Consider the following 12,552-nt stretch of genomic DNA (forward strand, 5'->3'; position numbering starts at 1 on the left):
TATATTCATAGCATTAATGTCTTTTTAAGTTGCACTTCAAACCTCGCTCGGATTACTGTTACAGTGGAATAAAAATTAGAAAAAAGAATATGGTTTTTTATTTTAAACTTTTTCATATATATATATATATATATGCAATTTTTAAATAGGTAATATTGGCTATTTTTATTATAGAATTATATATTTTACCTTTACTTTTAGAAAATTTAGGATGTAAACTTTAAAATTTAAAATTTTAAAATTAGAATTAAACAAGTTAGTTCCTAATTCAATTCAAAATTAGAAAATATAATTGAAAGACAAATACGACTAATTTATAATTTTTAAATGATTAATTTGATTGAAAAAAATTTAGGAACAAATTTAAAGAATACTCCATCTTTCAAGGACTGATTTGATTATTAATTCTATATAATTATTTATTTATTTTTTTATTAGTTTAAATTTTTAATTTGAAGAAAATATTTTATGATATAACATCATAGCACTTATAATTTAAAGGGTAAAGTACTAAATTGGTCTCCTACGTTTGGGCGTAATCCTGTTTTGGTCCTTAAGCTTTAAAGTGTCTTATTTGAATAAAAAAAAGTTTCATTTAGCTTCAATGTAGTCCCACCGTGATGTTAAAGTTAAATAATTAATGAAATGTCCTACATGACAGCTGTACAAGAATAATGTCGATAATTTGGAACTATTGGTTGGCTCCCTTATGGCCTTTCTCCCGGTTATACTCCACCGATGAGTAGTTTTGTTCCTCCTGTTCGATTTGGGAGTGTAAATGGAGGAAAAAATTCTCAAAATCCACAACAACATTTCGAGTACTCTCGTGATTATAATGTAGGCTCTACTTCAAATGCTGCTAATTCTATGGTAGTATATTGACAACATGTAGAGGAAAGTCATCATGACTTAGTTAACTTGTTGGCTCAACAAATGACCACAATTCTAAATCCTATGATGGCTGATCACGAATCGAAATTCGAATGCCTTGCTAGACAAGTCGAACGAATTGCTCGAATCGTAGATTATGAGAAAGGTGAAAGGCATGATGCCAGGGGGAATAATGAAGGATTCGAAAATGTGTTTCAAAATGAAAATAATGTTTTAAATAGAGAAAATCCTCATATAGTTTCCCGTGGTCAAGATGCAGATGAGGTTCTAGCCAGGTTACGTGCTAATCATGGTGGTGAACGCTATCAAGTCACAAGAATTATGGAGGAAGTGCTTAATCGAGTTGGCTTGAATGTTGGTTTTATGAATCAATCCCATTTTATGTCTACTTTTTCTCAAGTTGTTCAAATGACTGAAGTGCCAAGAGGGGTGAAAAGTCCAAAGATAATAACAAAATTTGCAGGAAAAGTTGGAGAATCAACCATTGAACATGTTGCTTGATATTTGATTGAGATTGGAAATTTAGCCAATGATGAGAATTTGAAAATGAAGTTTTTTCCTTCTTCGTTAACGAAGAATGCGTTTACTTGGTTTTCGAATCTCAGACCAAATTCGATAACGACATAGAATCAGTTGGAAACTGCTTTTCACGCTCAGTTTTATCGAGGGGAATTGAATGTGGCAGTTACCGATATAGTTGCTTTGAAACGTGAGGATGGTGAAACCATTGATGATTACATGATACGTTTCAAGAATGCTAGAAGTAGATGCTATGTGTCATTGCCTGAGAGTGAAGTGGTGAAAATAGCAGTTATGGGGCTAGGATTTTATATGCGTCGAAAATTGCTAAATGTCCATATCCCTTACTTGGCCCATTTGGCTGAAAGGGTTCGTCAGGTCGAATTAATGAAGAAAGAAAAGGAGAAATATAGGAATGAACAAAAGTCAAAGAGTAGACCTTTTACTCAAAAGGAGAAGGTTGCTTATGTGACCATGGAGTCCTCAGAGGAGGAATTCGACCTTGAGCCAGAGGTTGATTTGGCTAAATTTAAGAAGGGTCCTCCATATGTTTGCTCTTTACTTAAAAAGCTCTCTAATAATGAAAAATCAAATGATTCAAAACTGAAGAGTGGGAAAAAGTATAGTTTTGATATTTCGAAATCTAATCAGATTTTCAATGTGTTGCTTAAAGATAAACAATTAATTCTGCCCGAGGGTAGAACTTTACTTGCAGTGAAAGATTTTAAAGGAAAACCTTATTGCAAGTTTCACCAGGCAACCAGTTATTCGACTAATTGTTGTGTTCGTTTCAGGGATATAATTCAGGAGGCTATAATGGAGGGACGATTAAAGTTCGGCGATGGAAAGAAGGAAATGAAAGTTGATATTGATCCTTTTGATGCTGATGCTAGTTTTGTTGAACCATATTTCAGAGTAAACATGGTTGGTATGTCTTATGACTTTGATGTGGCTCTGGATGATTTCGAGCTACAAGTTTGATCAGTATATCCTCGAGTAAGAGATGGCCTACTAGATTTTTTAGTACAGCAAAAGATCAAAGATCGGGATGTGTCTTTATGTCCACAATGTGATGCTGTATTCGATGCTGAAGCTGCAGCAATTTTTGAGAAAGAGAGGATGAAGAAGGAGTTAGCTCATAGAGAGGAGCAAGCTCGTCTGAGACAGCCAATTCGGCGTATGGAGGGACAAAGTTCTAAAGCCCCTCAACAAAATGTTGTTACACCTTTAAGCCAGTCTCAAGCTATATGTGTCCAATGGATTCGGAATTTTTGGAAATTCCATGGTAAAGCCAGAGGATACCCAAGGAGTAGAGGTAGAAGGAATCTTAATTAAAATAAGAAGCCTCAAACAGATAGAAACAAGGGGGCAACGCCTTTGGTGCATTCCTGAATTGTCTTTCCTTCTGATGGAGAGACATGCCCAAAGGGAATTCCATCTCCTGCAAAGATGGAGAAAGGTAAGGCAATAGCCCATTCTTCTGGAGTTGATAAAGGCAAGGAGGTTGATTTAGATGAAGAGTACTTCAAGGAAGGAGATGATGAGATGATTGGAACTATTTCGATCATTCTAACTGAGTACTTGGGAGAGTATGAAGGTGATTCAGAAGAGGACTTTGATATAGATGCTGAAGAGGCTTTTTCCTTCATCCGGTATGAAGATGAACCAGGATATTTCTTGAGGCCTACTGAGAAGCAAAAGTCTCATCTTCGCTCACTCCATATCACCACTACTTTGAGTGGGATTAAAGTAAATAAGGTCTTGATTGATGGTGGAGCAGCAATAAGCCTCTTACCAGAGAGGATGCTGATAAAGGTAGGGAAGCATCCTGATGACTTGATTCCCACTAATATTGCCGTAACAGACTTTAGTGGCTCTTCAACTCTAGCCAAAGGTCTTGTTACTTTGGGGGTAAAGGTAGGATCATCTGAATGGAACACTATGTTCGTGGTGGTGCCATCAAAGGCGAGTTATAATGATTTGTTAGGGCGAGATTGGATTCATAGGGTTGGAGTTGTACCATCCACTGTGCATCAAAGTGTCCTTCTTTGGACTGAGAATGGCAAGCCTAAAATTGTTAAGGCAGATTTGAATCTTTATGTCGAACAGCTACATGTCGATTTCAGAGTGAATAGCCCGAAACTGAAGCCTTTGAAAGTTGACAGGGCATTAAATTCTTATAATTGTGAAGGTTGTTACTTATTTTCAGAAGGTTTAACAGTGAAGCTGCGACATTCTCAGTTGAATGTGACCCCGACTGGCTGGGATTGTTCATCATAAGGAATCTGAGGCATTATACGATGGAGCATACTCAAGAGGTCTCAGATTACCTGGTAACTTTAAGTAATTTTTTAAGTAATTTTTCTTTTGTAGAAAATAAAAGTGGTTCCTCTGATGAAGTGGAATCATTTAGGGATGCAAGCTTTTCTATTAGTTGTAACAACTCGATGTCTTTGATCGAGTTTAGTCATGGTTTAGGTTTTTCTTCATTTAATGTAAATAATGTTATTGGTCCAACACACTGATTTGATAGCAGAAGTTCATTGTGTTGAAAATAAAGCTGTTGTTAATCCAGCAAAAGATCGAATTTGTTTTGTTTATAATGAATCTATTGATCTTTCTTTTGATTGCATCTATGATTTAGAACCTTTAGGTTTCGAAAAACATTCAGTAAAAGATGAGGATCATTTCAAAGGGTTCGAGTCTCAAGATCCCTTAGAAGAAGTTAATTTGAGGACTATTGATGACGTTCGAATCACTTATATTTGTAAAGATCTTGTTAATCCTTTTCGGACTGAGCTCTTCCATCTTTTACTTGAGTTCAAAGATTGTTTTTCTTGGGATTATCATGAGATGCCTGGTCTCGATCGTTCGCTTGTAGAGCATCGATTAGCATTAAGACTAAATGCTCGACCTGTGAAACAAACTCCTCGTTGTTTTGCTCTAGAAATCAATCAAAAGATTAAGGAAGAAATAGAACGGTTGATTAAAGCGAGGTTTATTCGGACCGCACGATATGTTGAATGGGTTTCGAATATTGTTTCTGCAATAAAGAAAAATGAGAAGTTAAGGGTATGCATCGATTTTTGAGATTTGAATAATGCTACTTCGAAGGATGAGTACTTTATGCCCATTGCAGATATGTTAATCGATTTTGCAGCGGGAAACAAAATTTTAAGTTTTATGGACGGTTATTCAGGATATAACCAAATCTTCATTGCAAAAGATGACTTGTCCAAAATTGCCTTCCGTTGTCCAGAGGCATTAGGCACATATGAATGGGTGGTTATGCCTTTTGGTTTGAAAAATAGTGGTGCAACTTATCAGTGAGCAATGAATGCTATATTCCATGAGTTTATTGGGAGATTTATGGAGGTATATATCATTGATGTTATGGTCAAATCGATTTTGGTGAATCAACACATTGATCACTTAAGAATGGCATTTGTCACCATGAGGAAGAAGGGATTAAAGATGAATCCTTTAAAATGTGCCTTTGGTGTATCAGTTGGGAATTTCCTAGGTTTTGTTGTTCATAAAAAGGGTATTACAATCGACAAAAGCAAGGCCGATGCAATATTAGCATTGTCTGCGCCTAAGTCGAAAAAAGAAGTACAATCCTTTCTGGAAAAAGTGAATTATCTTCGAAGGTTCATTTCGAATATTTTCGATCGAACTCGGGTGTTTGCACCTTTAGTAAAACTAAAGAACGATTCACAGTTCGAATGGACAAACGAGCATCAACAGGCATGTGATTCCATAAAAGCTTATTTTTCCAAGGCTCTGATTATGGCGAATGTTCGTCCACATGAGCTTTTAAAATTGTATATTGCAGCATCTGTAAACACCATTGGGTGTATGCTAGCCCAGGATGATGAGGAAGGAAATGAACGGGTGGTTTATTACCTTAGTCAAGTGTTGACTGATATTGAAACGAGGTATTCTCCAATAGAGAAGTTGTGTTTATCCTTGTACTATGCTTGTATGAAATTAAAGTGTTATATGGTTGCCAAATCGGTAAAAGTTGTAGCACAAATCGATCTCATCAAATATATGTTAAGTTTTCCAATGTTACGAGGTCGTTTAGGGAAATGGATGATAGCTTTGACAGAATTCGATTTATAGTATGTCCCAGTCAAAGCTGTAAAAGGTCAGGTCATTGCAGATTTTCTCGTTGATAATTCGAATCATCTGAATGACCAGGGGGCAAATGTAATCGACATTGAAGTCGATTATTAAAAGTTATATTTTGATAGATCAAAGCATAAAGATGGTGCAGGCGTTGGAATTCTTATTATCTCACCAGAAGGGGTTCCATTAGAGTTTCTGTTCGAGCTGAAGTATCCTTGCTTGAATAATATGGCATAGTATGAAGCTTTAATTTTGTGTCTTGAAATATTGATTGAAAAAGGGGCTTTGGAAGTCCAAATCCTAGGCGATTCTCAGTTAGTTTTAAAGCAGTTATCGAAGGAGTTTAAATGCAATAATGAGAAGTTACAAAAATATTTAACAACGGCTTTGGAATTGTTAACTTCCTTTCGAAAAGTTTCTTTGGTTCACATTCCAAGGATTCATAATGAGATTGCTAATGAGTTAGCCCAAATTGCTTCGAGATATAAAGTCGGCCCAGAAAATTAGCTAGTATCCATCAAATTTTGGTGCCCATGGATGAAAGAGAGGTTTTGTGTATAAATGAATGGGAAGATGATAATTGGAGAAAGCCTATAGCTGAGTATTTAAAGAATCCCAGTATTCTAGTCGATAAAAAGGTAAAATTACGAGCAATAAATTTTCTCTTGATGGCTGACGAGTTGTATAAAAAAAGAATTGATGGAAGTTTGTCGAGATGTTTAGGCCAAGATGATAAAATATTGCTTTGGGCGAAGTCCATAAAGGGATATGTGGTGCCCATCAAGCTGGGAAGAAGATGAAATGGGTGTTATATCGTAATCATGTATATTGGCCAACTATGATCAAAGACTGTATCGAATATACAAAGGCGTGTCAGGAGTGTTAAAAGCATAGTTCGATACAACATATTCCAGCATCTGAGTTGCATTCGATCATAAAGTCATGGCCATTTAGAGGTTGGGATTTGGATCTAATTGGTTTGATTCACCCTCCTTCATCAAAACATCATAAATTTATCTTGGTTGCAATTGATTATTTCACAAAGTGGGTTGAAGCAGTTCCTCTAATAGAAGTTGGTCAAAATAAAATTATAAACTTTATTGAAGAACATATAATCCATCGATTTGGGATTCCTCAAACTTTGAGCACTGATCAAGGGACTATGTTTACTGGTCAGCGAATTACAAATTTTGCAGCCTTGAGGAATATCAATATGGTTACCTCAACCCCTTATTATGCACAGGCTAATGGGCAAGTTGAGGCAGCAAATAAAATTCTGATAGGTTTGATAAAAAAAATCGAAAATAGACCTCGAACTTGGAATGAAACGTTAAGTCAAGTACTATGGGCTTATCGAAATTCACCAAGAGGATCAACAGGTACGTCGCCTTATAAATTAGTTTATGGCCATGATGCTGTGCTTCCATTGGATATCAATTTGAATACTTTGAGGGTATCAAAATAGAACGACTTGCCAGTCGATGATTATTGGAATTCTATGTTTGATGAGTTAAATGAATTAGATTCAGAGTGAATATTGGCACTTGAAAATATGATTCGACAAAAAAAAAATATTGCTCGAAATTATAATCGTCGAATAAAGGAGAAGTGTTTCAGTATAGGTGAGTTGGTTTTGAAAGTTATTTTGCCAATGGAAAAGAAATCGAGAATTCTTGGCAAATGGTCCCATACTTGGGAAGGCCCTTTCCAAGTGATAGGATTGTATTCGGGGAATACATATCGAATCAAGGATATTGAATCGGGAAATATAGTCAACTCGATTAATGGTAAGTACTTAAAGCAATATCATTGTTTGTTGAATCAAAATCAAAATTCATAAGTTCGAAAGAAAAGGAAACCATCACAAATACTGAAATCTAAGGAGAAGAAATACGAGGCGCCATGAGTTTTGCCAAGTCCGAGCGTAGCTTTACCCTTTCATTGTTCAGAACTGAAAGTGCCTCAGCATGCCTAAATTTTTCGTATTGGACCTTCTCAAGTTGTCTCCCACATTTTTCTTGTTTGGTCTCAATAGAAACAATTTCTTGAATGAGTTGTTATTGTTCTTGCTGGACAGTGGCCAGAGGTGTGGCTATATCAACTTTTCTCTTATGAATTTTGGCAAGTTTTTCATTAATCTGGGCCAATTTTGCTTCAAGTCTTATCTCTTCCTTATCATAATAAGCTTGAACAGAAATAGCTTGAGAGATTCTCAAATCGAATTCTTCACGGGAAGCTTTGATTGGTTGAAGGGCTGTAGTATAGTCTTCTGTTTCAGTTTTGATCTTAGCTTCTTCATTTTCGATTTCTTCAAGCTTGTTCTGGGTAGCTACGCTGTTGTTGGCAATTTGTTTGAATTGATGAACTATGGTCGAATGTGGAGTGGGATCTGGAAGTTCAAAAGCAGAGTTCAAAAGATCGGACAAAAGCTTGTTGAGGGCTGCATCATTAATCCAGTTGGTAGGTGAATGGTCCTAGAGTTTGAGGAGTGATAGAAGTTGTTCTCGAGCATTGACATTCAGCTCGAATACAGGACCAGATGTAGAAGGACCAGGGAGTACAGGGACAGGAATAGGCACTTCGTCTTCTTGGATAGCCTAATTTAGGATGGAAACCAGGTTGGCCAAGGTGGCGCTCGTAGGTTCAGTAGAAACACCCAAATTTCTAGATCCTTGGCCAGGGGGAGTTTAAAATTCCACTTGTTGAGGAGGACTGTAGGTTCTTTGAGGAAAAGGAAAGGTTTCCTGGACTCTCGATGGAGAATCCGAATCAGGCCCAATAGTCTCAGCAACTCGGGATGGGGAGTCAGAATCGGGGCCACTTGAAATTCAGACGAAGGTGCAGACTGAATGATTGGAGAGGTATATTCAGCACTCAAAATTCACGTTGGTGAGTGTTGGGTATGCTCTGTTGTTAAATCAACCACCTGTATCCCAGTGGGAGGTGGAAACGCAGTTTGGAGAGGTTGAACAGATCCTGTAACCTGGATTGATGAGTGAGATGTGGATTGTCTTGTGTCTTGTTATTGTTGTTGAGGTGGCTGATCAAGTGTCAGTGGTAAGGTGATTGATTGAGCAGCAGTAGTGGGCTGACATGCAAGGTACATAGTTATAAGTTAAGATTTATTCTAACTTAATTGAAATATTTGTAGAAATGATATAATGTTACTGGAATGGGTCTTGTCCTTCGAATTAATTGAAGACCCGGATCTGAATCAGCTGTAACCTCTGATTGTGAGGAAGCAGTAAGGATGTTCCGAATAGATTGCTCACTTTCATCAGAGCTCTCACTTGACAGTTGCAACTGTAACTGATGAAAGATCGAAATTAAGAGTTGTTAAGTAAATGTGACTTTCGAAATATTTCAGTTCGAAGTGCATGTGTATAGGTAGAGAATAGTTACCCTTCTGGAAGTTCTTGTGGGAGTCCTTCGACTCTTTCGTTGTGGTTGTCGTGAGGAGGCTGTGGTGTCAGCTTTTCTTTTTTGAGTTCTTTTAGGAGAACCCTCAGCAGCAGGGGCTGTTCGAACAGCAGAACGATTGATTTCTTCTAGGGAACAATTGTACCTAGAGTAGTAAGCAGTCCACTATTCGAAGCAGAATTTGGTGATATATGAACTTCGATCTTAAACAAGGTAGTTAAAATACTCTCTCTGTTGTTGATATTTCAAGAGGCAGACATCAAGTTCTTTTTGTGAAGTCAGAGTGATATGGCAAAATGGCTTATTGTTTCGAGAGAGTGGAATTGAGATGGCTTGTAAGAAGCCCAGTTGTCTGGCTGTGAAATAAGGAACGTACAAAGTGTCTTTAAACCTTTCTTTTTTGTGCTGGAGTAGCCCTGTAGGAATTACTTAAACAGCCAGCAAGTTTGCCCAATTTCGATTTGCAAGTTCATTTTCTTCAGCATTATTCGAAAACAGTAAGTGCTCAAGCCACGCAGAACCACAATTTCAACGTAAAAAAGGGGCGAAATTGAGGTTTTCACTTTTCATTGTAAAAGTCTTTACAAGAATGGAAGAGGGAGAGAACAGCCCAAAATTGATCTTCATCTGATTGTGTGTCTATAAAATTTGGCTTGAAATCAGCCAATCGGAAGCTTTCGATGTGCTGTTTATCGGTAGCACCACCCTTAGGCTTTATCATATATTTTTCAAAAATGGCATTGAGCCATAGTTGGAGAAGCCCGCCTGTGCTGATTAAATAATTGTTTCGAAGACAATTTACAAACTGGCCAAGCTCTTAAAAAATATGCCCTAGAAGGAGCTTGGTCAAATTGAGATTATTTCCTTCATGAAGCAGGCAGCTAGAGGAAGAAAAAACTTTGACATTTGGACACTTTGGGAGCAGAAGACAATTGCATTTAGCCAGTAAACAGAAAGGCTACATGTTCGTTATCTGTAATGACAGAACCTTCTTTGCCCATGTGGTGAGCAATGAAGTCACTATAGGAGGACATGGGGGCAATGTTGTATTGTTGCCGGGGTTGCATGTCGGATGTGAAATATGGAGGGCTGATCGGAAGTCCTGTAATAGCAGCTATGTCCAAAAGCGACATACCAATCATTCCACAAAGAAGGTGAAAATTGGTGGTAATCCTATTCCAAAAGAAGGTTACGGCTCCAATCATCCAAGGGAGCGTTGAAGGAGAGAAGTGGTAGAGTCTCAGAAGTTCCTGGATCCCAAGAGCTCCCCAAGCGGCACTTTTTGTTGGAGCAAGGCGCTCATACCAGGCTGTGAAATCAATCCCTCGAGGATTAATCTTTGGGTTATTCCTGAATGATTTTTGGTTGATGAAGAAGGAGATATCGAGGGCTTGGTTGATCAACAAATCTTTTCCTTGAGCACTAGAGAAGAAAGGTAGTTTTTTGTTTGCTTTTTCCAGGTTTTCAATAGGTCCAATGAAACAATGGACATCTTCACCTACCGTGGAAGGAATTAGGATTCTGGAGTCATTAATTTGAAACTGTGGGTCGTCAATGACTTCATCATTGACTTGATTTAACACATGAAGAGCTGGGGGAGCTGGTGGTTCCACCATGGGGCCTTTACCCTTGTCTTGGGCAGCAGCATGAGATAAAGAAGCAGCCATGGCAGAGCAAAGAGGAATGCATATTGGAGAATAGAGATTGTGTAAGAAAAATGGATGCAAGAGAAGTCGAGAGAATAAAGGTTCGAGAAAGTCTAACAAAGGCGGAAGTGTCAAATTTAAAGGAAGTTTTATTGTAGCTGTTATCGCAGATGGAGTTCAAAGAGAAAAGAGGTAACTTTGCGAAGAAGGCGAAGTGGTGGAGAGAGAAAGCGCAAGTCATGGAAACGTGTTGAACGGGTCAGTATTAATGGGGAAGTTAAATGATAATTATTACTGATTCAGGAGATTAATGTTTGAATTAGGATTAAGTGTTTCACTTTCCAAGAAGTGATTTCGAAAGAAAACACATTAATCCTAGGGGTCAATTTGTTAGTCGGAAAATATTTTTGACTAGGATATGTTTATTCGAGATATTGAGGAGATGTTAGGGTGAAAACAAAAGTCAAAAGGGGCGCACGTGCAACCATTAATCGAGAGTTACTCGACACGGACTCGATTCAAATTTATTATCAAATTGACCTAGCGTAGTCGAGCTGACATTTGAATAAGAAATCGAATAGTTGCTCGAATAGAGAATCGAGCGATTATGTTAAGTTGAGAAGTTGAAGGCTTTCTCCAAATGAGGAATTTATGGGCAACGTCTATAAGCAGAAGAGCGGAAACGGTTACCCAAAAATTTGCATATAAGGCAGTATCGTGTGATTAGGGGTCGGTTATAGATATGGGTTATAAATATTAGGAAGTTTTAAGGAATAAGGGTTGGAACTTTGCTTCAGAAATTACTCACGCACACTCACATCCCAGCGACTTTCTGAGTCTGCTTCGAGTCAATTTTCTGTAGAGTTCCTTCCATATGCCTTTACTTTCCATTTACATTTCCTGTAAACTTTATCTTTCAAGCAAATTTATGTTTCGAGCAATGTTTATTTTTCGAATCCACTTTACATTCCAATATCTTTAATTTCCATGCTTAAAGTCCTTTGACCCAGTCGAAGGCACCTTTACTGCTTTCTTTAAATTTCAATGCAACTTTTTTTGATTTCAGTCAACTTACTTTTCGAATACTTTGTTTTTCACTTCTTTATTTTTTAATAAATTTTAATTTACTTTTTATTTCGATGCTCGTCTAATTTAAGGCACTTTAATGCACTTATAAAAAATTGATACCTGTAGAAGAGGAGTAAATTTCACTCCTAGATTATTAGATATCGAACCACTGTCGATTTGCTAAAAATTAATAAAACAAAAAAATAATTTATACTTCATTTCAATATTATTAATAAAATAATAACGACCGATAGAAGAATTAATTGAATTTACTGCTGCAGCTGAGCTAAAGAGGAGATGCATATAGTGATAGTAATAATATAATGAAAAAATATAAATAATTAATTTTTAATTAGTTAATATTATTAATTAATTTTAAAATTTAAATTTATTATTTAAAATTAATAATATATAATTTAAAATTTAAAATTAAAGATAAATAAAATAATTTTTAAAAAAATTTTGATCGAGGAAAATAAAAAAATCGATTATTTAGCCGCCTTACTCGACTCTCTAATAAGCTTCTCTAGTATATATCTCCTTTTTCTTCGGATATTTAGCGCCTGTTACCTTCTGCCACCATGATTGCAAACATTATCCTTTATTGTGCTTCTTTGGCCACACATGCAACATCAACGAGCTATCGACATCCTGCAACCAATATATATGACTATATCCATTGCGTTAATGTTTTTTTAAGTTGCACTTCAAACTTCGCTCGGATTACTGTTACAGTGGATTAAAAATTAGAAAAAAGAATATGGTTTTTTATTTTAAACTTTTTCATATATATATATATATGCAATTTTTAAATAGGTAATATTAGCTATTTTTATTATAGAATTATATATTTTACCTTTACTTTTAGAAAATTTAG

The sequence above is a fragment of the Arachis ipaensis genome, chromosome B5, assembly GCF_059453495.1.
Source record: "Arachis ipaensis isolate K30076 ecotype BB chromosome B5, ASM5945349v1, whole genome shotgun sequence".
Taxonomy (NCBI): Eukaryota; Viridiplantae; Streptophyta; class Magnoliopsida; order Fabales; family Fabaceae; genus Arachis; species Arachis ipaensis.